We start from the raw sequence: 26786 nt of genomic DNA, 5'->3' as shown, positions 1-26786 counted from the left end.
GCATTGTTATTTCAGACCTCTCAAAATGGGGTTTGAGGCGGTTCACATGTAGGACCCTCATGGGGTTCCTGGGAGACCGCAAGTTGACCAGGTAGGTCACTTCACTCTTGCGCTCCACCACCTCATATCGCCCAGTCCACTTGTCTTGGAGCGCGCAAGGCTCCACTGGCGCCATCACCCACACCATCTGCCCAGGTTGAAATTCCACCACAGTGGTATGCTGGTCATACCACCTCTTCATCTCATCCTGGCTGGCTTCCAGGTTCGCCTGAGCGAGGGCCCGGAAGTGCTGCGTCTGGTTGCGGATGGCCAGCACATAGCTGAATACATCCTGGGGGGTTTTCCCAGGGGATTTCTCCCAACCCTCCTTCACCAGACTGAGAGGTCCTCTAACAGGGTGCCCGTACAAAAGCTCAAAGGGACTGAACCCTAGAGACTTCTGTGGTACCTCCCTGTAGGCAAATAATAGACATGGCAAAAAGACGTCCCACTTCCGTCTCATGGGCTCTGTCAGCCCCATGATCATGCCTTTCAGGGTCCGGTTGAACCTTTCAACCAACCCATTTTCTTGAGGGTGGTAAGGAGTGGTGAACTTATAAGTTACCCCACACTCCTCCCACAGAGACTTCATATACCTGGAGATTAAGTTGGTACCCCGGTCAGATACCACCTCTCTGGGGAAACCCACATGGGAAAAGATCCCCATCAACGCACGGCCCACCACCGGGGGCTGTGGTTGTCCTGAGAGGGATAGCCTCCGGGTACCGGGTGGCATGATCCACCAGGACCAGAATGAACCTGTTGCCTAAGGCTGTCCTGGGGTCCAGTGGCCCCACAATATCTATCCCCACCCGCTCGAAAGGGGTGCTCACTACCGGAAAAGGCTGGAGAGGGCCTTTGCATTTTCCTCCAGCCTTGCCACTTGCCTGGCAAGTCTGGCATGATTTACAAAAGGAAGCAACGTCCGTCTGCATCCCGGGCCAGTAAAAGTGGGTGGCAAGCCTTTGTCGGGTCTTGTCCTGCCCGAGATGTCCTGCAAGAGGCACGTCGTGAGCCAGACCCAGTAGGAAGTCTCTGAACCCTGCGGGAACCACCAGGGTACATGATCCACTGGGCTCAGCAAACCTAGGCTCACTGTACAACAAGTCTTTCTCCCAGTAGAGAAAGAAGTTCTTCGGATCAGCACCTGCTGCCTGGTCTGCAGCCTGGTGCCGCAGACCTTCAAGAGTAGGGCATGCCTTCTGCGCTCGGCAGAACTCCTCTCTGGAGGGACCACCCTCTTGCTGCCAATGGGTCAGCTCAGGTATGTCTCCCAGCTCAGCTACCTGTTCCCCTGTAGGCTCCAGGGCATCCCCCGCAGGGTCTGCTCCTTCCTGGACCGTGGGAACAGCGGGGGTGGACACACCACGCCCATTGCCCTTCCTCTTTCTGGCAGGGACCTGGGCCACTGTTTCAGGCTCCAGGTCTGCTTCACAACCCTGTCTGGTGCCATGGACCGGGTGGTCACACAGACCCACTCAGGCAAACCCAACATCTCCAAATGAGCCTGGCGTTCCACCTCCTTCCATGGGGAACTCTCCAGGTCATTACCTAGCAGTCTACTGGCATGGATGGACTCACAACAACTCTGAGAGGACCTGAGACCCCCTCCCCCCCCCCACTCAAAGGGAACATGTGCTACCTTGCAAAGGCGCACAGAGTTGTCAGCTGACACTACAGGGTGAAGTACATCGGGAATGATCAGCTCCTCAGGGACCCACTGACGCCTGACCGTGGTCACACTGGCTCCAGTGTCCCTGAGAGCCTCCACCCTCTTCCCATTGATAGTCACCCACTGCCTGTACTTCTTAGCGTTATCAGGGACAGGGGTTTCCTGGACCATCTCTGTGTCTCCTAAAGAGACAAGGGACATAACTGCTAATCCCTCCAAATCACTAGAAATTAAATCCCCACCAAAAGCTACACTAGCTATACCCGGTGTTGGAGCACCAGAGGGTGCCTGGGATTTCTTGGGACACACAGGAGATTTGTGACCCAATTCCTGACAGTGATAACACTTAATGGGACCCTTGTTATCCGACCTGCCCTTAGGGGGCCAGGTTGGTTTGGGTTTTGACTTGGGGGGGCTGGGACTGGTTACCCTGGGAACTGTTTTGGGGCCCTTGTGAGAACTCCTATTGGTTACCCTTGCCCCCCCCACTCTTCTGCTGGGGACCCTGCCCACATTTGGCTATGGTACCCACAATTCCTCTGTGGACCCTGGTACTGGTCCAGCGGTCCGCCTCCTTAGCAAGCTCAATGGGGTCCGTCAGCTTGCTGTCTAAAAGATGCAGGCGCAGCTCTGGAACAGATAGACTACTCAAGTGCTCCCAACTAATTAAATGTAACAACCCCTTATAATCAGTTACCTTGCTGTAATGATAAGAAAATGCAAACATTACGAAAAATTCCAAGTCAATAAGGCAATGTTATCATACAATGAAAGGTAAAGTGACTAAACTTTGTGGGATTTATAGCAGAGCCTATTGCTTAGGTGAGGCAACTTGCCAGTGAACTCGTTCAGATAGGTGGCAGAGGTATGACTGACTGATTTGACATTTTATAAAATGTGTCATCAGCCATGCGGTGCCCTAGCACTTATCTGAAAGGGTGGTTCTTGATAACTGACAAAGGCTGTAAGGATGGCTGATGTGGCTGTACCCCTTCTCTCAGTTGGTTCTCTGAAGATTGTCTGAAGCGTCCACAGGCTTAGTCGGTCAAACTGGCAGGCAGCATATGCACAGGGTTTCAAGAGCTTGTATAGGGTTTGCAGTTGTTTAAGCTGGGAAAGGATTGCATATTTGAAATATCGTACACTGTTTTAGCTGGTCCTGGAGGGTACTTTCTAATTGTTCTACTGCATGAAGATTTCTCCTGTGTTAAAATTGCTGCTTGGAGGTGTTTGGGCAGTATTAGGAGAAGGTACATTTCTGGGAGATCTTTAGGACGAGTTCAAACATTTTTGGTTCAGTTTGGCACAGATTCTAGTAGATCTCAACCGAATTTGATGTAGGTGCAAAGGTCATCCACAGCTGGATAGGTGATAGGATGTTAGGACTGGTGTGATTTTCTTGTTGGTGTCAGGCACCCACTTGCTAGACCATTAAACTACCAACTGGTACTTGCAGATTCCTTTAATGCGGGCTCCCAATAGCAGGACGAAGGGTACTGCAGAAAAACAAGGACTTCAATTGTCCTGGAAATTAAGTCAGACGATCCCCTTCTCTTGCATTAGTGCTAGGACTTCGTGTAGGGACAAAGGCAAAACGTGATGACAAGTCTTTTACATGTCTTTAGAGGAACAGAAAGCTTCTTATAGAAGGCTTGTACAAAATTGGGTGGCTCCACCAAAGCAACATTTATAATAAAGCTAGGATCCTTTTCAAAGTACTATTAAGTGTATCTCTACCTATCTCTAAGGTGACCCACATCTTTGCTTACTGTAAAGTGATGTAATAAAAGGTCTTTAAGATGTTGGACTAGAGAAATCTCACAAGCCACTTTCTCCTATTCCCAAGTATATAGGTCTCTCTTGATGAGCAAAAGCTTTGTTTCCCCGCCATGTTCATGACTCTAACATATCAAAAAGGCATCCCAACTTCAAATGTCACATTTCTTTACTGTTGGAAAACGAGGCATTAGTGGTGAGGCCTGCACAAGTAATGGGTCTACATTTGCCCTTCACTGGGAACCAAACACCCCATTGAGGCGCTTGACTCTCAGATGGTAGCGTTGCAGAGCAGTCCAAGGTCTACTCAAGGGAGGTGATGTGGGCTAGTAATCGCTAATGACAGATACACAGAAATAACACTCAATCAATGATTGTCCAGTCTGTGCTTTTCTTTATAAAAAGGAAAAGTACATTTATTACAAATAAACTACTCCATTCAACGCAACAATTAAAAAATATACATAAGCTGATGGAAATGCTTCTTGATGACATTGCGAAAACATTCTCCCCACTCCCCCAGGGGTGGTATAGTACCACTACTCCCATGTATAAACATTATTTTGCCCCCAAATGCCATGGGTTGGCCATAACGTGAAGTGAGGGCACTTACCACTGTCACAAAAGCAAGTGGCTGCAGACCACATTATTTTAACAAGCATTTCATAATGAGGACACCTGCCATAGTGACATATAATCACCGAAAAGGGTACAAAGTTCCTCGTGTACAGGAGGGAAGAGATAAGGAAGGCGGTGGAAGTTGGGACTCAACCAACCGCTGGTTACCAAGAGGTAACCAAGGGAAGACCAGGGAAATTCCCTTGGTGGAACTAGAGCTCTCACACACCCAGCAAGCTAGGTGTCATGCTTCATCATATGAGCAATGCCCCTCGTCAAGTCGGCGCTGCAATCCTTGACAGGCTCCCGAAACCGGGGCTCTTTATCGGGGATCTTTTGTTCCTGCCGGTAGGTGTATGGGGGTGAGGGGCCTAGTGTAAGTAGAAGTAGCAGGGAGTGAAGTAAAAAGGGTCAGTTAGTCCTAATTAATGCTTTATTCAGAAGGTAAACTACCCTATTAAAATGGTGTAGAGTGGCTAGGTACTAGAAGTAAAGTGTCTAGACGTGTAGCTCTACTCTAGGAGATCAACATGTTTCATGCCGTGTATGTCTGGAGGATCTGGGCAATTCATCAGGATCAAAAAGCACTGTCTACATTACGTGGTGAGGTGAAATCTACATACCACGTCCTTAGGTCTGTGACCTGTTGAAATAAGGCAAAATAATAAAGAATATAAACAATATAAAAACAATCTCTTCATACTGTACATAATGTGTAAAACAATGGTGTAGTAAAAATCACCGTGCTTGTAGTAGTTCAAAACGAATTAATTATAGTGGGGTACCTCAGAGGGCCGTGTGAAAGTGGAGGGAGGGGATTAGGTGGTGAGGGAGAGGATTATATTTAAAAACGCTAGTTAGCTGGTAATAATCTATGGAGAACACAAGGACAGACTCACCTAGTAAGGTTACTAGAATTGCTAGCAACGGTGCTGGCGGCTATTAAAAGGACACCGATTGGGACCTGTAAAACATGGAGAGATTGCAGAAATACAATGAATTAAATTGGTTTTAGGTCACGCTAACTGATAGAATGTAGAAGTAAGCGTATCATCAGAATACTGGGAAGAAGGTCCAGCCATCGCAAAACATAGCCCAGTCTAACATGAGAGCATACCGGCTCCGGAGCCCAGGCAAGAGGTGTCTGCCAAGGCACGCGGTAGCCGATATGATCAGTCAGGGGGAGAAATGCATGGCAGGCATCAATCGCCAGCAGACAGGTGCTGCTTAACGGGCTGAGACCAGTCAGTGAATCGTGTACTCACCAGCGTGAATTCACGCTATGTCGGGAGACCTACCCAAACCGCCAGGAACCAGGGTGGTGAGCAGTGGAGGCCGGCGTGGCAAGATACTCTCTGTGTGAGAGTACGTGTAACGGAACACCGTGACGTCTATGGTTGCTAGGTAATGTCACGTGGTGTGTCATTACGTGACGTGTGACGTCTCAAGTTGCTAGACAACGAAAAGAAACAGATGCGTAGGTGTTGCTACGAGACTGTGTTGGAAGGGAATATTCATTGGGTACGTCGAGTCAGTCGCGAGTAGCGTATAGTGACGCTATGACGTCTGATGTTAAGACACAAGATCTATCGTATCATTGAGGCGTCTGAGTCTGGATGCAGTATGAAGGTATTGATCATTATTAATATAGTGTCGATCTCGGATTAACATGAGTAATAAAACCACATGGTGGCGTAACCTGCTCGCCATCTCGGTGCGATGGGAGAGGTTATGTAGGGGTGTGTGGTATCACTATCTCAGTTCATGTCACGTGATACATAAAGGTTGGAACAGTTATATGGATACAAATTAAAGGTATTACTCACTTATACTACAATAGTGATCACAAAGTGACAAGAAAAATAAAAATAAAGCCACATGTGTAGCGGAATGGGCGGGTAATCCTCTTCAAGAATATAAAAAAACAGAATCTAGCACTGGTGTATGGGTGCTGGTGTATGTCAAAAGTCTCGCTACAGTAATGTTCTCTGAAGCAACCACTCAAGCACCGCTAGGACCAGTCTACAGAACGAGTAACCAGGAAGGGTTCAGGAGTACAAATGTCATTATCCAGGGGGGGTCATACTCCAGATCCAAGTTAAGGTAGGGTACTCCATGGGATGTCATCATTGAGACCTTTAGTGTGGCATGATAGTCTATGTACCCATCTCTGTTCAAGCCTGAATAGAGAAGATTTGGAAATCTGAACATGGGCTTCTAATATGACCCAATGTAGTAAATCAGGGGAGTGTTGAGCCTCCATGAAATGTCTGTATAGTCTAGTAGTGGTGCGTTGGCACCGTATGTTGCTCCTGTGTTCAATTATGCGGATTTTAACTGGACGCATGGTCATGCCTATGTATTGTAAATCACATGGGCAGGTGATCAAGTAGATACACTGTTTGGTGTTGCAGTTTGTATGTATCTGGATATTCCATTTAGAATTGGAACGCAACGTGACTTCCTTAGTAGCTGTGGTGAATTTACAGACAGTACACATGCCGCAGGGGAAATGTCCTTTGACAGGTGGTAAACCCCAGAGAGTAGTTTGTGATGGGTTAACATGTTTTTTAGGTCTGGTGTGAATCAGAATATCTCTCAGGTTACAGGTTCTTGTGTAAGCAAACCTAGGTCTTGGTATCTGTAGGTCGCCTGTATTGAGAATACCCCAGTATTTTAGAATGATCACTACTCCCATGTATAAACATTATTTTGCCCCCAAATGCCATGGGTTGGCCATAACGTGAAGTGAGGGCCCTTACCACTGTCACAAAAGCAAGTGGGTGGCTGCAGACCACATTATTTCAACAAGCATTTCATAATGAGGACACCTGCCATAGTGACATATAAGCCTGACCGAGAGCACCTAAAACTGACAATCAAGTTTACAAGCTTAAATCACAGTAGCTACAGTCTGGTTGTTCAACTGATGCAGTAGCAAGAATAAATGTTTAAGCATTGCAGAGAGTTAGGAATACCTATTCTAACTACTAGCATTATTAACGCAAGTCGATAACAGCTCCTAAAAGCATCACATTTGTAATTACATGGCTATGCAATTATAACCTGGCACCCTGACAAGGATGCTAGCAACATATTTCCAATATCACATTTCTGCAATTACACCCTTACACCCCAAGCGGATGTCTCTAATACGAAAACCCATATTGATCCTCTCACTGCTGAGTGTAGCCCTAATCTGTAACTGTTCAAAAGTTCCAGCATTAGAAATGCTTGTAACCGTTCCAAAACCCTTGAGGGATAATTGTCTCAGCCTCACCAGAGACTTGGGCTGGGAACTTACCAACTCTTTTAGGGGGTGCATGTGCTGCTCCTGCAGCTTACCCCACAGAAGTGCTTTAATGTGGCAGTGATCCCCTCCTCCGGGGGTCACCACATGCCAGAAAACAAGCTGTTTCCTACCAAGCATGGGCCTGGCCCTGCAGGGTATAATGGGATGCTCTCCTAGGCGTGTGCATATCGTAGTAGTGGCTGCCCCGTGGAGAGCTGCTCCGGATCCCCCTGCAGGTCAGCGCCCTCTTGCCACACATTTACTTTTCCACGGGGTGCCTGGTCCCACCGCGTGCCTTTCTTGCATTGGCGAGCAACTTTTGGAGCCCACCACCGGCCCCTCTCACCGGCTCCCCGCATAGCCAGCACCCTCACGTGCTGCCGCGGGATCCGGCCTTTATTCTGGTATGCCCGCTCCTGCGGGCAGATGCAGGTGCTGCGGCCAGCCTGGCGGTGACGCAGGGAGGTGCGAACGCACTCCTCCCTCCTCTCTCCGTCCACTGCGGCACAAGAATGGAGTCTTGCGCCTCTGTTCAGCTTTATGGGGAGCACAACGGCGCTCCCAGACTTCCTCTTCGATAGGGTGCAAGGATTGGATCCTGGGCCCCTAAGGCAACTTCACGGGGAGCGCAACAGCGCTCCCTTCCTTCATCTTAATTGAGGCCCAGGGATGAAATCCTGGGCCCCTGAGGCACCTTCAAGGGGGGGGGGGGAAGGGCGCAACGGCGCTGCCTGCCTTTATTTTCGTCGGGCCCAGGGATGGGATCCTGGGCCCCTGAGGTGCCTTCGCCGGGGAAGGGGGTGCAACGGTGCTCCCCGACTTCACTTCTGGGGGGCCCAGGGATGGGATCCTGGGTACCTCACCAGTTTCGCGGGATGTGCGACGGTGCTCCCCGACTCCCACCATTTCTCTGGGCCACTTCATAGGGAGCGCGAGGACGCTCCCTGGCTTTGTCTTCCTCTGGGGACAGCCCCCGGGACCTGACCCACCCCAAGGGCACAAGGGAAACTGGCTGTGGAGCCCCACACACTTTGTCGTCAGTCCAGCAGAGGTCAAAGGATCACCTACCTTCTGGGGGGCATATCTAGGCCCCCACTGGACCGATTTCGACAATCTTGGCCTCTTTTCGCTCCTGATGGTCACTAGGAGCAGTCTCCTTCTACCTCCTGGCCTCCCAGAGGATCTACTCAGCAGGGTTCACTGGCTTCCTGCACCAGCCTTTCATCTGGTTTCCTCTTCTGGGCTTCTTTCTTTGCGCAGAGACTTCCCTCACTGGTCCTGGACTCCCTTAGTCCAGAGTCCTGGGGACAGTCAGGGGGTTCCTCCTTCCCATTGCCATTGGTGCCAAACTTCAGCATCAGTCTTCCTCAGCAAGAGCACATCCCTGAGAGAGCTCCTCTTCCTGCGCAAAACATTTTAAGGAGGGGCGGAGGGTGCTGGCAGGAATGAACCTCTGCCCTATCCTGCAGTGCCACATCACCTCTCTGCCCCTGATCCATCCTTCCAGCACTGGCCTCTGGGATACTTCAAGATGGCATTGTCCAGGGGTCCCATGCCACATGGTCTCTGAAAAGCTCACTTCTCCCCACTTGCTGACATCACGGCTGGGGCCTGGGGCAGGCCTGGTGCCTGGCACCGAATGACAGCTGCTGACTGATATCCTGCAGCTCCACCCCATCTCTCCCTTCTGGAGAGAAGAACTCCACCCTGGGGAATGCTTGCAGTGAAGGGCTAGGCCTCTGATGCTACTGCTTGGGGAGGAAGGTAATTAATCCAGGCTGGCAGGGTCACACATGCCTAGGGTCTGGTTCTGAGCTCAGACAGAGGAATATGACATTTCTGGATGATCCATAAGCAGTACAGATATGCCTTTGGACATAGCAGAATGGTTCTTTTCACACAAATTAAGGTGTATTTTCGTGCAGGTCTGGAGTTTGTAGGCCCACAGGAACTGAAACTACCCAGTGTGGTCTCCTTTTCCATAGGAGTATAATGTCCTGCACAATATAAGGCCTATTCCATGTCACCACCCAACTCTACATAACCTCTTCTACACCATTCAATATGTACCCAGCTCCTGGGCCGCGCATGGCCGGAATCTCTCCCGCACAGCCCTACACGGGTGCACACACATGTGCACGTGTCCATATGTAACTTGCCTGGTGCCCCTTACCCTGGTTGCATCGGAGCAGCCTTATCTCACAAGGAGGACACCGGGGGGGGAAACACATGCAGTCCATTTTACCATGAGTTTACCATGGGTGAATACCAGCTTATGAGGGTCTCCCACAGTAAAAGATCAAAAATTAAATGATCAAAAAGCGAAAAATCCAGGAGCGTTTGATGGTCAGAACCACCTTCCCACATCTACCAAGTCCAGCCAGGTGGTTAGACACTGGGCTTGCCTTCCTGGCCTTAATCACACACCTCTGACGAGAGAGGCCATTATAAGCAGGAAAACAGTGGCTTCACCAAAGAAGGCCATCTCACTGTAGGGACTGGAATTTCGGGCAGGCTGGGCCAGTGTGGGTCTGGCATATGGGTAGTATGTGTTGGTCCCATGGGCCGGGACTGGACCAAAAAACAAAATATCCCACGCACTTGGCTCCTTCAAGCTGGACAATCTGGCAGTGCTAGACTGCCCAAAATCCTAGTCCACTATTGTCTGCATACACTAACTAGATTTCACTCCAGACACAGGCTTGGCATTTTGTGGCTCAAGTCCTTAAATGGATCAGGGAACATAACCTGTAAGCCAATTGAGAAAATTTAAACCCAACTCTACATTTTGGGGTTTAATACCAACATCTATAGTCTTCCAAAAATGAAATATCTAACTGCTACCTCTCAAATGTTACAAATTTACAGTATCTGTCACAAGAGACTTGAGAATGAGACATATGGGCATCCTAGCCTTGTATTTGGCATAAACAATCTGCGGTTAAATTTAAAGCTAAATGAGACGCCATTGGGAAAAAAAACATTAGCAAAGCAACTAGGCCTTGCCTTTGGAATTTATTGGCCTTTCCCATGATTTTCAGCAGTGCTGTACAGCATCCCTGAAGCAGAACCCAAACAAAAACAAGCACTGGCACAGCGAATAGGTCTTGCCTGTGCGAGATCTGTTGGCTTTGTCAATGATTTTTTAGACATGTTGTACCCGTGGTAAGTAAAGGTTTTTAAACTTTCATCTGTTAACAATACTGAAAAAGTGATTACAAATGAGGAATGTATATTTTTCCAGTGCACCTTCAGTGTCCACTCAGCTCCTATAAAGATTTTAATTTCTCTTACTGAAACTCTGCGTTATGTATTTTATTCTCACTCTAAACACATGCAATCAGCAAAATAAAGAAGTCAACAGCGGGGCATTAAACATGTTCTCCCAAAGCGCTTGTCTCTTGTAGGCCTTTGGAGTTTGAAGAGGAACTAGGATATGTACTGTTGCATTTTACATGTCCTGGTAGTGAAATACTGCTAATTTAGTTTTTCACTATGGCAAGGCCTATCTTTCTCTAAGGTTAGCATTGGAGCTGCCTTGTAACATCTTACAAGTGTACCTTTCAATTGGGAGCAAATGGAAAATTGGAGTTTGGTGTCTCTGGACTCACAAGTGAAAAATACATCTTTTAGTAAAAGCGGTCTTTAAATTGCAGGTCTGAAAATGCCACTTATAGAAAGTGGGCATTGTCTTACTTTAACCAGTCTATGCCTCTGCCTGTCTCTGAATACATTTCTGGGTCAGGATGACAGTTGGGCTGTTTGTGCATTCACTCTTGACCGTCACACAAAGGGAGCTGAGTTGTGCCCTGCATATCCTGATGGCCCATCACCAGGCTGATGGGTTTTCCAGAACTAGAGTGGTGGGAGGAGTTGACACTGACACCTGAATAGGGCTGTGCCTGTCCTCACACAAAGAAGGCTCCACCCCCTGTAGTGTGTCTAGAGCCAGGGCAAGGAACTACAAAGATTTTCCTTTGAAGTGTGCCTACTTCAAAGGCTGAAATGGGTAGAAGTACTGAACCTTTGACACATATACTCTATACACTTCTGGGTCTGCAGACCTCTGGGTGAACATAAAAGGTAAGAGAGACGATCTGTCACTCCCAAAACAATGTACGCAGGGAACTGGAGCAACTGAATCAGATATATTCTTGTTCTTTATTTTAGATGCTTGCCAAGGGACTTATGCAGGCATGCAGGCTAATCAGTAGGGGATGTAAAACAAACAGTTTAGCTAAGAAGCCCGCAGAAGCACTGTCCAGTGGAATGTAAAATACTGGCTCAGAGAACAACCGATGTGCAGAGGTTCAAGGAGGAGAGCATTTGCTAACATGGAAACTGGAAAGTGGTCTACACAGGACACTTTTATTAAATCATTTACCTTTAGGAGTGCTAAAAAGGTGGAATGTAAAAACCGAGAATGAAACAGTCCTAAACAGCACTCACCCTAAAACTTTTAATGGCAGATATTGACCAGTAAGCCCATGAGATAAAGGCAGATAAGAAGAAAAAAGTCCAGGAAGAAGAAATGAGTTACTTACCTGTAACTGCAGTTATCTAGTATTGGTATCTTTCATAGATTCACATGCTTCAATCATTCCCTGTCGTCGAGATGGGAGTCCCCGGTACATTTATAAGGGTAATGTCACATTAGACATAGAAGGTAATAGGCCTAAGGCCTTATATTTAGTAACATATCTGGGTCCTTAGTTAAAAAAGGACAAAATTGAAGAGAACAACCAATCAGCTGACACCACCCTCTAGAACCTTCCTGGAAGGAGCACCAGTCCCTCAGATTTTCACGAGCACCGTGCGTAACCAGAGGTACAACTGAGAGTATTAAATGAGTCCTTCCAAGTGAGGCGGGCAGGTCGCATGTGAATCTATGAAAGATATCAATACTGGATGACTGCAGTTACAGGCAAGTAACTCATTTCTTATCCAGTATTAGGGTATCTTTCATAGATTCACATGCTTCAATCAGAATAAAAAGCAGTAATGAGCACTTTTCGTCATATACATAAGCCGTACATATACAAATAGTAAACAAGTATTTCTTGAGAATGTAATATAAAATCATGCATACAGATAATTGAATTATGCATATAAATATGAAATAGCAAATGCATAGTTTCCAATGTTGGCATAACTAATAGAAGAGAACAGAGAAATGTGCATTAGAAAGGTTGGTGGGATGGAGGGAAGGCTCACCTTTATTGAAATAGATGTCTGAGCACCGCCTTTCCCACCGCAGCATCCTTCATCAATTCGGAATTCAAGCAGTAATGTTTAGTGAATGTATGCAGCGTTCTCCAGGTTGCTGCTCAACAAATGTCTGAGAGGGGTATGCCAGCAAACAATGCAATCGATGTAGATATTGCCCTAGTGGAATAGGCACAAATTATTGATTGGTGACAGAAGAGAATAGCACTAGAGATCCATCTAGATATGATCTGGTTTGTTAAGGGAAAACCTTTTCTGGGTAAGCTGTAAGCTACAAAAAGTTGATTAGACTTGCGGAAGGAATTTGTTCTGTCTAGATCAAATTTAAGGCAGCGCTTTAGGTCCTAAGAATGCAAGGCTTGTTCAGCTTCCATTTGTGGATTTGGAAAGAAAGATTTTAAGACAACTGGCTCATTAAGATGAAAGTCCGATGGGACTTTAGGTATAAATTTCGGGTTGGTACGAATGATCACTCTATCGTTCTTAAATTGAACAAATGGTTCTTGTATTGTGAAAGCTTCAAGTTCACTAACTCTTCTTGCAGACGCAAGAGCTAGAAGAAGAGCAGTTTTCCAAGAAAGGAATTATAAGTCCGCTCTATGTATTGGCTCAAATGGGTGCTTCATAAATTGAGCAACTACCATGTTGAGTTGCCACGTTTGAGGTGGAGATTTTACAGGAGGCAAAGTTCTGAATACACCTTTAAGAAACTGTTTTATCAGTCTGTTTGACCACAAGGAAGAACCTTTGGAAGATCTTCAAAAATGGGAGATTGCAGCCAAGTGAACTTTGATCGAAGTAGGAGCCAGACCTGAATTCGCTAGATGGAGGAGATGTGGCAACTCTTCCTCCAGAGATGATTTGAGGGGATGCAGTTTAGCAGACCCACACCAGACGCAGAATCTTTTCCATTTTAAAGAAGAAGTTCTGTTGGTACTGTCCGCTTTAGCACAAGACAAAATCTCCCTGCACTCTTGAGGAATGTTCAGGTCTCGGAATTCCTGAGTCAAGCAGGTCTATCGTTGGTTCGCCCCACTGAGTGTCAGGTCTGTCAGGTTGTCAGTAGCACACATACATCAAGCATGGCACTAACCTCGCTTCATGGCTCCAGCAGAGACGATGGTAGCTGATTAGTACCCCAATTCCCCTGTACATAACCCCCAGCAGAGGACAGAAAACACCCTACTGTGTGAGGTCGTGTTTGGGGGAAAAAAGGGATGGGGATAACATAAAGAAATGGCTGCCAGCAGTAGAGTTTCCTCAGGACGCGTCTGGAGGGAGCATTAGCGCCTAGTGGTCGAACCCTGCAGAACCGAGAGAGAGAGAGAGAGAGCAATTGTAAGGGTATCCCCCTACCACATAGAGGAATATGCACTCAATCCCACTACTACCCACCAATAAAGCTGCAGCAAAACCAAGGCATCGTAAGTCTCAATACGCAAGGTAAGTTTTGTCACAAAAGGCTCAATTACAATAACTCTTGTAGCAATGGCCAGACTATCACAATGTTTGTGTGACAAAAGGAGGGACCTTTCGCCTATTCTTCGTTCTGCCAATCAAATGAGAAGAGAATATCCCGTATACCGAAAGACACTGTTCGTTAGGTTCACAAAATAACAAACAAAAAGAAGGTCAATGGCATTCAACCCCACGGGTTTGTTTACAATGTTGTACTCTCAGAGGTTCGCCTTAAATGTTTGCCCTCACTCTGGCGCTATTGACTTTGGCAGTATCCGTAAAGTAATTCAGGGCACTCGTACTTCAAAATAACCACAAGGGTCGTGGTACTTCGGTAACGCTCACCAGCGTTATCAGTCTGGAAATGCTGTTGTTCTAGGCGGGATGTACGTGTAGCGGAAAAAGGCACCTCTGTGCATTTCTGTCGCTACGCGAGTTTCTTTTGGTAAAAATAGGAAAGAGAAAAAAGGAGGGTAACACACGGGTTGCTCCCGTGTTACCTGGACCGCTGCGGCTCGGCTCTCCGTGCACCTCTGGAGACTTCGTAGCGTTGCGGGTTCAGCGCTGGAACGGGACTCGGCCCGACTCGGCACGGAATGCGGAAATGCTTCTCGCTGGTATCCGGCAGGGAGCACCATCCGCCATGAAGATCCTCTCACGTTTCGTGTTGTCAAGCACCTTTCGCCTCCGGGGGAAGTGCTTATAAACTGCGCGCCAAGTGTTGCGCCCCATGGCCTGCTGGGAAGTGTAGTTCTTGGCGCATTTTTCGGGGTAGAGCTTGAATATGTGCCTGGGGATAATGCGGCGATGGGCTTGTTGTGGCCTTTTCCAATGGGTGATCGCTACAGTACCCCTTCTCAAGGACCGACGACTCGGCAGTTGGCCAGGTTTGCCAGGACATACCACATGGAAGTGGTTTACCAACTCCGGGCAATTCAGGTTTGCTTCAGGTTCCCATGTCCGATCCTCCACCCCAAACCCTTTCCAGTCCACTAAGTATTGAACTTGTCCGCGTACTAATCGGGAGTCCAGGATCTCTTGTACCTCATACTCTTCTTGCCAGTCAATGTCTAGGGGTAGCGGTTTTTCTGCCAGTCTCATACCGCTCGGGCAAGGTTGGAGTAGAGACACATGGAAGACTTGGTGAATCTTCCAGGAGGGAGGCAATGATAATCGCATGGCTCCTGGGTTGATGACTTCCTCAATGCTATAGGGACCGATATATCTAGGTTTCAGCCTATTTATACCCCTTAAATGTAGGTGTTTTTGTAGAAAGCCAAACCTTGTCCCCCTCTTGGTATTCGGGTTCCTTTGTTCTCTTTTTATCTGCATGGGTTTTTTGGGCAGACTGGGCAGTTGCTAGATTCTGTTTGGCCTCTATCAATACAGCTAGAAGGTGTGCATGGTGTTCATGTATGCTGGGCACTGGGGATGTGGCTGGCCATTCAAACGGGAGCATGTTAGGGTGATGGCCATAAACACAATAAAAAGGAGAACGGCCTAACGTGGAATGTGTGGCATTATTATAGGCGAATTCCGCCATCCATAACAATGTGGGCCAGTGGAATATGTTTTGCAGGGTAAAACAACGAAGGTACTGTTCCAGGGTTTGATTCAGGCGTTCAGTTTTTCCATCAGTTTGGGGGTGGTAGCTAGAAGAGAGTCTTGCTTCAATGTCTAATGTCTTGCAGAGGGCCTTCCAGAAGCGAGAAGTGAACTGTGTTCCCCTATCGGTGATAAGAACGTTAGGGAGCCCGTGGGCTCGAATCACATGCTGAAGGAAAACCAAGGCGAGTTCTGAAGATGTGGGTAATCTCCCTAGTGAGATGAAATGACCCATTTTTGTTAGATGGTCAACCAGTACTAGTATTACTGTCTTTCCTTCGCAGGGGGGCATCTCCACTATGAAGTCCATGGAGACGGTGTGCCACGGATGTGGGGGAGTGGGTAAGGTTCGGAGTAGACCTGTTGGTTTAGTATGCGTGGCTCTTCCCTGGACGCATACCGTACAGTTCTTGATACAGTCCTGTACGTCGTTTCGTAGCCTTGGCCACCAGAAGGAGCGTTCTACACAGGCGATAGTCTTGTAATTTCCTAGATGTCCTCCTAGTACTGAATCATGAGCCCATTGTAATACTTGTTGTTGCTGGGTCTTGTGAGGGATATACAAGGCATGGTAGTGATAGGCTAAATCCTCCACCTCAGAGCAATGTTCAGGTTCTTCATTAATCCAGGCGAGGACGTCTATGTTCGCTAAGGACACTTTCACGTCTTCTAGGAAATCCTGGGAGGCGAGAAGAGCTATGGTTTGTCGGGGAGGTTCGGCCTCGGTGAGTATAAACGGTGGGGGCCTCAGTGTGTGAGGAGCTGTGTCTTCCGATTCGCCCATACAGGAAAGGGCAACCGCTTTCCCATTTTGCGGGCCTGGTCGGTATTTTATCACAAAATCGTAGTCCGCAAAGAACAAAGTCCACCGTAACTGACGGGGTGTCAGAGCTTTTGCGGTTTTCAAAACAGGTTTCTATGGTCTGTGTAAATTTCCACCGTGTGCAGTGCTCCCAATAGATAGTGCCGCCATACCTCACAGACTCTTTTAATGGCTAGCAGCTCTTTGTCAGAGATGGTATAATTGACCTCGCTAGGACAGAGTTTCTTGGAATAAAACACTACAGGGTGTAACTGCCCGTTTTCTGGGTGACGTTGGGATAACACTCCTCCCAAGGCATGTTGTGACGCGTCCGTTTCAAGAATAAAAGGAAGTCGTGGATCTGGATGGCGCAAGATAGGGGCATGCGTGAACTTGTCCTTCAACACCTGAAAGGATTGAGGTGCCTCATTTCCCCAAATGAAAGGAGTGTTTTTTCGAAGTAAACTGGAGATGGGGTGTATCACCTTCGAGAAATCCTTTATGAAACGCCGGTAAAAATGAGCAAATCCGAGGAAGCTCTGCACTGATTTTACATTCTGAGGTATTTGCCACTGGGTGATCGCCTCCACTTTGCTTGAATCCATGCGGAATCCCTGGGCGTTAATGACATAGCCTAGAAACGCCACCTCCTGTACATGGAAAAGGCATTTTTCGAGTTTTGCGTATAACGAATGCTGTTGTAGCCGCTCCAAGACCGCTTTTACATGAGCTACGTGTTCCTGGAGGGTAGAAGAATAAATTAAAATGTCATTGATGTAGGCCACACAAAAGATGTCCAAACAGCCTCGCAATACCTCGTCCATAAAAAATTGAAAGGCTGCAGGGGTGTTGCAGAGCCCAAAAGGCATTACCCGATACTCAAAAAGACCAAACTTGGTTCTGAATGCAGTTTTCCATTTGTCGCCTTTTTGGACCCTCACGAGGTAATAGCCTCCCCTGACGTCAAGCTTTGTGTAATATCGTGCTCCCTTTAATTGGTCCAAAAGCACCGGTATTAACGGCTGAGGATAGCGGTTCTTTATGGTTACCCGATTAAGCGCACGATAGTCAATACATGTCCTCAATTCTTCGCAATCCTTCTTCGGTATAAAAAAAAGAGAGGATGCGGGGGAAGAGGAATGTCTAATGAATCCAGAGGCCAGATTGTCTTCGAGGTATGTCTTTAGATATCGTGTTTCTTGTTCCGTCAAGGCGTACACTCGGCTGCATGGTATAAGCGCTCCAGGCATTAACTCAATACGACAATCGTATCTTCGATGGGGAGGCAACCGAGTTGCTTGTTGTTTGTCGAATAGGGCTTGGTAGTCGTAGTAGGTGTCAGGCAGTACGGTAGAGCAGCAGTATCTTTCGGGAGTGCAAGCAGTTGCTAGGTATGTTGCTGGTGAGTTCTCGTGGTCTTTGCAATTGATGTCTTCCTGTTTGCAATGTTCCTGGCAGTAGATAGACGTCAGGATGACTGTACGCGCGGCCCAACTGACCACAGGGTCATGTAATGTCAACCACGGCATTCCCAGGATTAGTCCGAATTGTGGGGCATCGATAAAATCAAATCGAATGTACTTGTGATGGTCAGGACCTACAGCCATTCGCAGGGATAGCGTTTGGTACTTTACAGGACCTGACGAAAGGGCGGTCCCGTCTACCGCCTTTACGAGCTCAGGGACTTCTTTCTTTTCACAGGGGATTCCTAGCTTGAAGGCGTACTCCTGGTCGATATAATTCCCCGTTGCTCCCGAGTCCAGTAGGGCGTCCACCTCTAGTACGTCCCGCGAAGTTATCCACAAAGACACCCCTACATTTAAATGAGCAACGGCAGGTTGTTGTGTGTTAGCCAGCACAGAGGAGATTTTGAGGCGAGGAGCGCCCGAATCAGAGACCTCATCCAGATTCGGGCATTTTAGTTTTCCGCCGGGTTGTCCCGTTGCAGGGTTGCTTGTACCCTAGAACCAGAGGTTCTGCTGTCTACTGTCGTTCGGGCGCGGCACTCTCTCTAAGGAAGTGGCCTCCTTTTCCGCAGTACAGACATAGTTTCATTCTCCTGCGTTTGTCCCTCTCTTCAGAGGTCAGAGGGCCTCTGATGCCCCCACTTGCATCGGTTCCGGTCCCTCTATGGTCTTGGGATGTTCTTCTATGGCATGTTTTGGTCGGGTATAGGGGAACCGATTTTCACTCCTACTCTTATCCCCTTTGCGTTCTAAGAGGCGATGGTCCAATTGGACTGTTAGGTCTATTAATTCTTCACAAGTTTGCGGCAGTTGCACGACCTGGGCTAAGACATCTTTGAGTTCCCCTCTCAGCCCTTGATAAAACAGGGTGATTCTTTTCTCCGGGGGCCATTCTGTTTCCACCACCAATCGATTGAACGCCGTAATGTAGGACAACAAATCCTGGGATCCTTGACGCAAGGTGAGGAGTTCTCGGTCCAAGGTCAGCATGTGTGATTTTCTATCAAACAACTTCTTCATGGCTAAGCAAAAGTCCTGGAAGTGATGTAGGACTGGATCATTTCTTTCCATCAGAGGAATGGTCCAGCTGGCGGCGTTCCCACCCATATAGGACATCATAAAGGCCGTCTTTGATGCTTCCCTCTGAAATACGGCGGGTTTGCAAAGGAAATGGAGTCTGCATTGATTTAGAAAAGTTTCGAACTTTTTCGGGTCTCCATAAAACCGTTCAGGAGGGGCTAAGGGAATGCTAGTGTTTTGTAAGACGTGAACGGTGGGAACTGTATCTGAGGAAGTGGGAGGATAAGGGGTTGCCGTGAAAAACCCATCTCCTAAACTACCTGTACTCGGGGGATGTATAGCTGACACTGGAGGAGGTAGGGTAGCTGGGCTAATGTAAGAACCCTCCCCGTAACTCTTGCGGGAAAGGCCTGCGACTTCCCTACGTAACGTACTCACCTCTTTTTGTAGGTTCTGATTTTCAAAACGAGGGGTCTGAACCTCCTGCTGAAGAGCAGTCAAGCTCTCCAATAGAGAGGTCAGCACCACGTTAGTATCCATCGTCTGGGCTAGACGTATTTGTGGGCTTGACAAGCTGTCAGTTCTGTCAGGTTGTCAGTAGCACACATACATCAAGCATGCCACTAACCTCGCTTCATGGCTCCAGCAGAGACGATGGTAGCTGATTAGTACCCCAATTCTCCTGTACATAACCCCCAGCAGAGGACAGAAAACACCCTACTGCGTGAGGTCGTGTTTGGGGGAAAAAGGGATGGGGATAACATAAAGAAACGGCTGTCAGCAGTAGAGTTTCCTCAGGTCGCGTCTGGAGGGAGCATTAGCGCCTAGTGGACGAACCCTGCAGAACAGAGAGAGAGAGCAATTGTAAGGGTATCCCCCTACCACATAGAGGAATATGCACTCAATCCCACTACTACCCACCAATAAAGCTGCAGCAAAACCAAGGCATCGTAAGTCTCAATACGCAAGGTAAGGTTTGTCACAAAAGGCTCAATTACAGTAACTCTTGTAGCAATGGCCAGACCATCACAATGTTTGTGTGACAAAAGGAGGGACCTTTCGCCTCTTCTTCGTTCTGCCAATCAAATGAGAAGAGAATATCCCGTATACCAACAGTATCTGTTAGACACAGAAAGACACTGTTCGTTAGGTTCACAAAATAACAAACAAAAAGAAGGTCAATGGCATTCAACCCCACGGGTTTGTTTACAATGTTGTACTGATGAATGAATGAAAGTGAAAACAGAAGGTATGCAGTTCCTAACGTAAATGCAAAGTGTGACAGGATAACAAGAGGGTAACACGGTGGTGACCGGGAACTGTGGTGAAAAGCAGGAGGACAAGTTACTCCTTATTTGGAAAATGAAGACCCTCACACACCCAACAAGCGGGTGTCTTGCTTCATCACCGGGTCTTTGCTCCTTATCGGGCCGGCGGGTGCAATGCCCGATCAGGCACCTAATAGGGCCTTCCTAGCGGAGATCTTTTTATTCCAACGCCGGTGAGTGATGTGTGTGTGGGGTGGGAAAACCAATATTAAGACATAGGTGAGTGTAGGTGCAAATGAGGTTGAAGTGAAACGATTAAAACAGGGGTAGGTGATCCACTAAATAATTTCTCACTACACTGAGAGAAGATTCTGTTGAGAGTATGTTGGCTCAACTCCCATGTCGAGAAAGCTGTAGGACTGATTTCTCTGGGTTTAGTGTGAGACACAATTCGCTGAAAAGCCATAAACAGGCTTTGAAAGACTTCTTTGCGGCGTTGAAAGAAGGAGCTTTGATGAGCTAGTCATCGTGATACGGGAAAACCTGGTGATGATGTTGTCTGAGATATGCAGCTACTGGAGCTAGGTACTTTTGTAAAAATGCGCGGGCCGACTTGAGCCCGAAAGGTAAAACTTAGAATTGATAACGCCTGCCGGCTACAGCGAACTTAACCCCTTCGATGCTCATGACGGAGCGGTTCCGTCATGAGCATCGGTTGGGCTGTGCTTATGATGGAACTGCTCCGTCATGAGCACAGCCCCTGGGGGAAGCGCTGGCGCTCCCCCCCCCCTGGGGCATCGATCGTGCCCCCACAGAGGGGAATGGCAGTGGAAGAGTTTCCGCTGCCACCCCGAGCCCCCCCACGCTTCCCCATGACATCAGCGCGCACAGCGCACGCCGACGTCATCAGGAAGCGCTGGGACGCCTGGAAGCCATTTGCTTCCAGGCGTCCAGGCAAGGAGCAGGTGAGTTTTGTGCTCCGGTGGGGCCGCGGGGGGGGATTTTCTAAGTGTTGAGGCATCGGGGGAGAGGAAAGAGTATTTCCTCTCCCCTAATGTCTCAATACAGGGCATTCCTGCAGCACGATCGCGCACAGCGTCGCGATCGTGCTGCAGGAATGCCACCACTAGGCACCAGAGATGCTTTATTGTAGTAAAGGAAGCGACCCCTTGGGCAAGGGTCGCTTCCTGGGGCCCCATTATGTATGAAAGACTTTTCTGCCCCCTCTGGGGGCAGATCGGTTTAATTATTTTGCCGTTTCCGCTCCCAGGGGGGGCAGAAAAGCCCACTAGACACCAGGGATCTGTTTGTTATTGTAGGAAGCGACCCCTTGGGCAAGGGTCGCTTCCTGGGCCACCAAATGTTTTTGAAGACTTTTCTGCCCCCTCTGGGGGCAGATCGGTTTCATTGTTTTGCCGTTTCCGCTCTCAGGGGGAGGCAGAAAAGCCCACTAGACACCTGGGCCCCCAAATGTTTTTGAAGACTTTTCTGCCCTGGGGGCAGATCGGTCTTTTGTGTAGCCGTTTCTGGTCCCAGGGGGGCAGAAAAGCCCACTAGACACCAGGGAATTAGTTTAAATAAAAATAGAAGTGACCCCTCGCTTCCAGGGTGCAATTTTTATAATATGTATTTGGCCCACCCGCCCCGGGACAGAGTAGCCTTTTTTTTCCTGCTGTTTTCTGCCCCACCTGGCACACAACCCGATTGACCATTTGGGTAGTGACATAGTATGTTATAATGTTTATTGTTATATTTTTTGTGAATTGCAATTGTAATGTTTTTTTTAAAAACTTTTTTGTTCTAGGTGATGGCTTTTGCTCTTTTCAGTTTGCCGTTTTGTTACTGGTGGTTCTGCTGTTTGTGTAGTTTGGTAAGAGACTTTTTTTTGTACAATGTAAATGTGTTTGATTTCTCTGCATGAAATTTTTTTGCAAATGGTGTAATAATAGCAGTATGTTTGGTTTTTGAGTGTCAAAAACTTTTTGCATTGGTGCTCGATGTGTATTTTGTTGTCTTGTGAGTAATTTGTTTTTTTTTCTTCTTTCTAGTTGGATATCGTTGGTTTTTGCTGTGTCACTGCAGAGTTGGTTTCTGGTGAGTGCAGCTGTCTCTTGTAATTGAATTGTATAGTTTTTGAGTACATTGATCTTTGTTATAAAGGTACACATTTCTTTACTTACTTGGTTTGCACATTGTTGGTTGTTGTTGACTTGTTTGTGCAGTCTTCTATCTTAGTAAGTATAATGGCTAGCCGCAGGATTACTGCTCAGCAGGTTGTTGGTTTGCTGTTTGAGTCTTCCTCTGACCATGGTTCAGAGACTGACTCTGCATCTGAGGGAGAGGAGGCAGGGGACGATTCTGGCAGTGAGTTGTCTCTCCGTATGGAGTCATCGGATTATGAAGATACTCTTAGTGCGGATGAAGTGCCTGTGTAAGAGGAGGAGACTGATGTGCCGATAGTGCGGCAAGAGGCATCTGGGCTGCAGCCTGGGGCTGCAAGGCTTCCCGTTGGTGTAGTGCGGCAAGAGGCATCTGGGCTGCAGGTTGGGGCTGCAAGGCTTCCCTTTGAAAGTGATGACCTCTGGGTTGCCCCTGGCATGGTGCAGCCGGCATTGCCAGAGTTTACTGGTGTTCCAGGGTCTAGAGTGAATACTGGAAACTTTTTGCCGGTAAATTTTTTTCAGTTGTTTATGGACGATGTGTTTTTGGCAGAGATTGTTGAGCAGACTAATTTGTATGCCGAACAGTTTTTGAGGGACAACAGTGCCAGTCTTAAGCGACACTCTAGAGCTACCCGGTGGACTCCCACAAATGTTGAAGAGATGAAGAAGTTCTTGGGTTTAACTTTTTTGATGGGCTTGCTAAGGAAGCCATCAATGTCTTCATATTGGTCTAGCAGTCCCTTGATGGCAACGTCTATTTTTCCGGCAGTCATGAGTCGTGACAGGTACTTGCTTCTGCTTCGGATAATGCATTTTGTTGATAATAGTTTTGCGTTGCCACGAGATCACCCTGAGTGTGACCGTCTTTTTAAGATTAGGCCTGTCCTTGATCACTTTGTTGATCGATTTTCTGAGATTTATGCCCCTGGGAAAAAAATTGCAGTGGATGAGTCTTTGGTGTTGGTCCAGGGCCGCTTGGTTTTTAGGCAATACATTCCTAGTAAGAGGGCACGCTATGGAATAAAGCTGTATATGCTGTGTGACAGTAGGACTGGATATGTCTCTAATTTGAGGGTGTACACCGGTAAGGAATCCAGGATTAACCTCCCTGGTTGTCTGTCCACTTTTGGAGTGACTGAGAAAATTGTTTGGGAACTTGGTAGAGGATTTTTTAACAAAGGCCACCATTTATATGTAGATAACTTCTACACTGGTGTGCGGTTGTTCAGGGAATTGGCCAAAGTGGACACTGTTGCTTGTGGCACAATCCGCTCTAACCGTAAAGGTTTCCCGAAAGAACTTGTTTGTCAAAAGCTTGTGCGGGGACAGTGCAGTGCGTTGCGTTGCCAGGAGCTTCTTACTGTGAAGTTTTCAGACAGGAGAGATGTCTACATGCTGACTACCATCCATGATGAAAGCACTGCACCTGTGACTGTTTGGGGTCAGGTCGCTGAAGCGCGCAAACCTGTGTGCATTTTAGACTATAATAGGCACATGGGTGGTGTTGACAGAGTAGATCAGAGGTTGGAACCTTACACTGCTCTTCGTAAGGCTTACATTTGGTACAAGAAGTTGGCTAAAAATCTTTTCCACTTGGCAATGTTTAATGCTTTTGTTGTGTTCCAGGATTCTTGCCCTGAGTCAAAGATGACTTTTGCTAAGTTTCAGGAGTCTGGAATAGGCAGCCTTGTTGTAGTGGAACAGGCAAGTGTTCCTAGAGTTGGAGTGGTGGAGGATGTTGCTAGATTGAAAGATCGCCACTTTCCAGATCACATTCCTCCCACACCCTCAAAAGATTTTCCCAGTAGGAGATGTAGAGTCTGTTGGCGAAGAGGTACGCGGAAGGAGAGTCGTATGTACTGCCCCGACTGTCCTCAACCTGCACTGTGTGTCCCTGCTTGTTTTAGAGCGTACCACACACGAAATAATTTTTGGGAGCATTCATGAGTGGTAAAGTGAACTGCCTGGTCTGTATTCTTTGGATAATTTGATTCTGTGTCAAGGTTGGTGTTAGTGCAATGTATTTAGTTGCTGATTTTGTGTTTGAAGATTTGTATCTATTTGCGATTTGTTTGTGTTTTTATTTTTTTCTAAAAAAATCCTAAATGTGATGGCGGTGTGTGTAGGCTGGCGCTTGGCTGTTGGTGTGTGTGGACTGGCACTTGGTTGGTGGTGTGCGTGGAATGGTGCTTGGCTGGCAGTGTGCGTGGACTGGCGGTGTGCGTGGACTGGTGCGTGGCTGGTGGTGTGCGTGGACTGGAGCTTGGCTGGCGGTGTGCGTGGAATGGTGCTTGGCTGGCGGTGTGCGTGGACTGGTACTTGACTGGCGGTGTGCGTGGACTGGTGGTGTGTGCGGACTGGTGCTTGGCTGGTGGTGTCCGTGGACTGGAGCTTGGCTGGCAGTGTGCGTGGATTGGCGATTGGCTGCTGGTGTGCCTGGACTGGCGATTGGCTGGCGGTGTGCCTGGACTGGCGCTTGGCTAGCGGTGTGCGTGGACTGGCGCTCGGCTGGCTGTGTGTGAGTAGTGACTTTCTGCTGGTCACTACACACACTGCTAGCTGAGTGCCACTCCACACAATCCATCAGCCTGTGTAGTTGCTGTGTCTGGATTGTGGGCGTGTGAAAGTGATGGGCCCTTGAATGGCGCTGTATGCTGGTGTGAGTTTTGTTATGTGATGGGCCCGCGGCTGGCGGTGTGAATGGTTTTGTATGTCTCACACGTATGAAAGGTGTATGAATGGCCTGTAAAGAGGTTGGTGCCTTGTCGTGGCTTTACAGCTCACGAGCTGTGAGTCAATGGTTCAGTTTCTCGCCCTTTCAATTACTACCAGTGCATTTCATTTTTGTGAAATCACTTGCTAATACAATTGTATCTACTGAACCATCACTCACCCTCGTGCCAAATCAAACCAGTATGTATGTGTGTGTGCTTGCAGATAAGATGGCTGTGCAGTAAAATTTGTCTTTCTGAAGCAGGGTGTACCTTGTCCCTTTTTGTGAATTTTGTAATGTGTTGCTTTTGTGCCTGGTGTTGCGAATGGTCTTGTTTGTATCACGTATGAAAGGTGTGTGAATGGCCTGTAAAGTGGTTGGTGCCTTGACGTGGCTTTACAGCTCACGAGCTGCGAGTCATTGGTTTGGTTTTTTGTGAATTTAATTATTGACAGTGCATTTCATTTTTGTGAAATCTCTTGTTAATAAAATTTAATACACTGAACCATGACTCGCCCTCGTGCCAAATCCAACCAGTATGTATGTGTGTGTGTTTGAGGAATAGATGGTTGTGCAGGAACCTTTGTCTTTAGTTTCTCTGCCAAGGTACACTTTCCATGTACGAATAACCCACCAACTGTAGATATTGTCGAAAACCCATGGGAGTTCATGGTGATGTCTCTCTTGTGAATTCAAAAAGTTTTTTTATCCCCAATGTCCTGCAAACCTCTTTGCAATATTATTCCAAAATTCTCACGCTGTAGGAACAATAGTTAATCTGGTTTTGCAAGGGGGTCACTTTGGTTTTTGACCCGGTGCTCAGCGGCCATCTAGGGAAACCTACCAAACCCACACATTTCTGAAAACTAGACACCCGGCGGCTTCCAGGGAGGTATGGCTTTCGTGGATCCCCCAACGTTTCCTTACCCAGAATCCCATGCAAACCTCCATTTTAGCTGAAAAAATCACTTTTTTCACACATTTTGGGGTGGGAAAGTTGTGGCATCACCGGGCTCACACAAATTTACCACCACCCAGCGTTCCCCCAGGTCTCCCGGTAAAAATGGTGCCTCACTTGTGTGGGAGGCCCAAGTACCTGCGGCAGGCAAGGGCCCAAAACGTAGTGAGGCGACATCAAAATGGCCTATCGCAAAACCCCCTGGTTTTGCAAGGGGGGTCACTTGGGTTTTTGGCCCGGTGCTCGGCGGCCATCTAGGGAAACCTACCAAACCCATGCATTTCTGAAAACTAGACACCCGGCAGCTTCCAGGGAGGTATGGCTTGCGTGGATCCCCCAACGTTTCCTTACCCAGAATCCCCTGCAAACCTCAATTTTAGCTGAAAAAAATCACTTTTTTCACACATTTTGGGGTGGGAAAGTTGTGGCATCACCGGGCTCACACAAATTTACCACCACCCAGCGTTCCCCCAGTAAAAATGGTGCCTCACTTGTGTGGAAGGCCCAAGTACCCGCGGCAGGCAAGTGCCCAAAACGTAGTGAGGCGAAATCCACATTGCCTATGTTTGGGCCCTTGTGGGGCTGAAATGGTGATTACAGCCCCACAAACCCTTTTTTGATATCATTTGCAGAGAAAAACCCAGACGCTTTCATTTGCAGCCACTTTTCCCCATTTTTCACAAAAAAAACAAAATGTTGCTGTATTTTGAC

General features: G+C 47.7%; 1 long non-coding RNA gene across 1 annotated transcript in view; it reads left to right on the top strand.

The window, feature by feature from the left end:
• The window catches only part of LOC146870155 (uncharacterized), a 40379-nt gene extending 18058 nt beyond the window's left edge, over window positions 1-22321 (top strand). The window contains exons 3-4 of the long non-coding RNA XR_014959077.1: window positions 22047-22112; window positions 22291-22321. This is a non-coding gene — a long non-coding RNA (uncharacterized LOC146870155). The remainder of the gene's footprint in view (window positions 1-22046; window positions 22113-22290) is intronic.
• Window positions 22322-26786: the final 4465 nt, after the last annotated feature.

Source organism: Triturus cristatus, chromosome 1_1 (genome assembly GCF_964204655.1).
Source record: "Triturus cristatus chromosome 1_1, aTriCri1.1, whole genome shotgun sequence".
Taxonomy (NCBI): domain Eukaryota; kingdom Metazoa; phylum Chordata; class Amphibia; order Caudata; family Salamandridae; genus Triturus; species Triturus cristatus.
The sequence above is the reverse complement of the archived record's forward strand: the minus strand, read 5'-3'. Positions and strand labels throughout refer to the sequence as shown.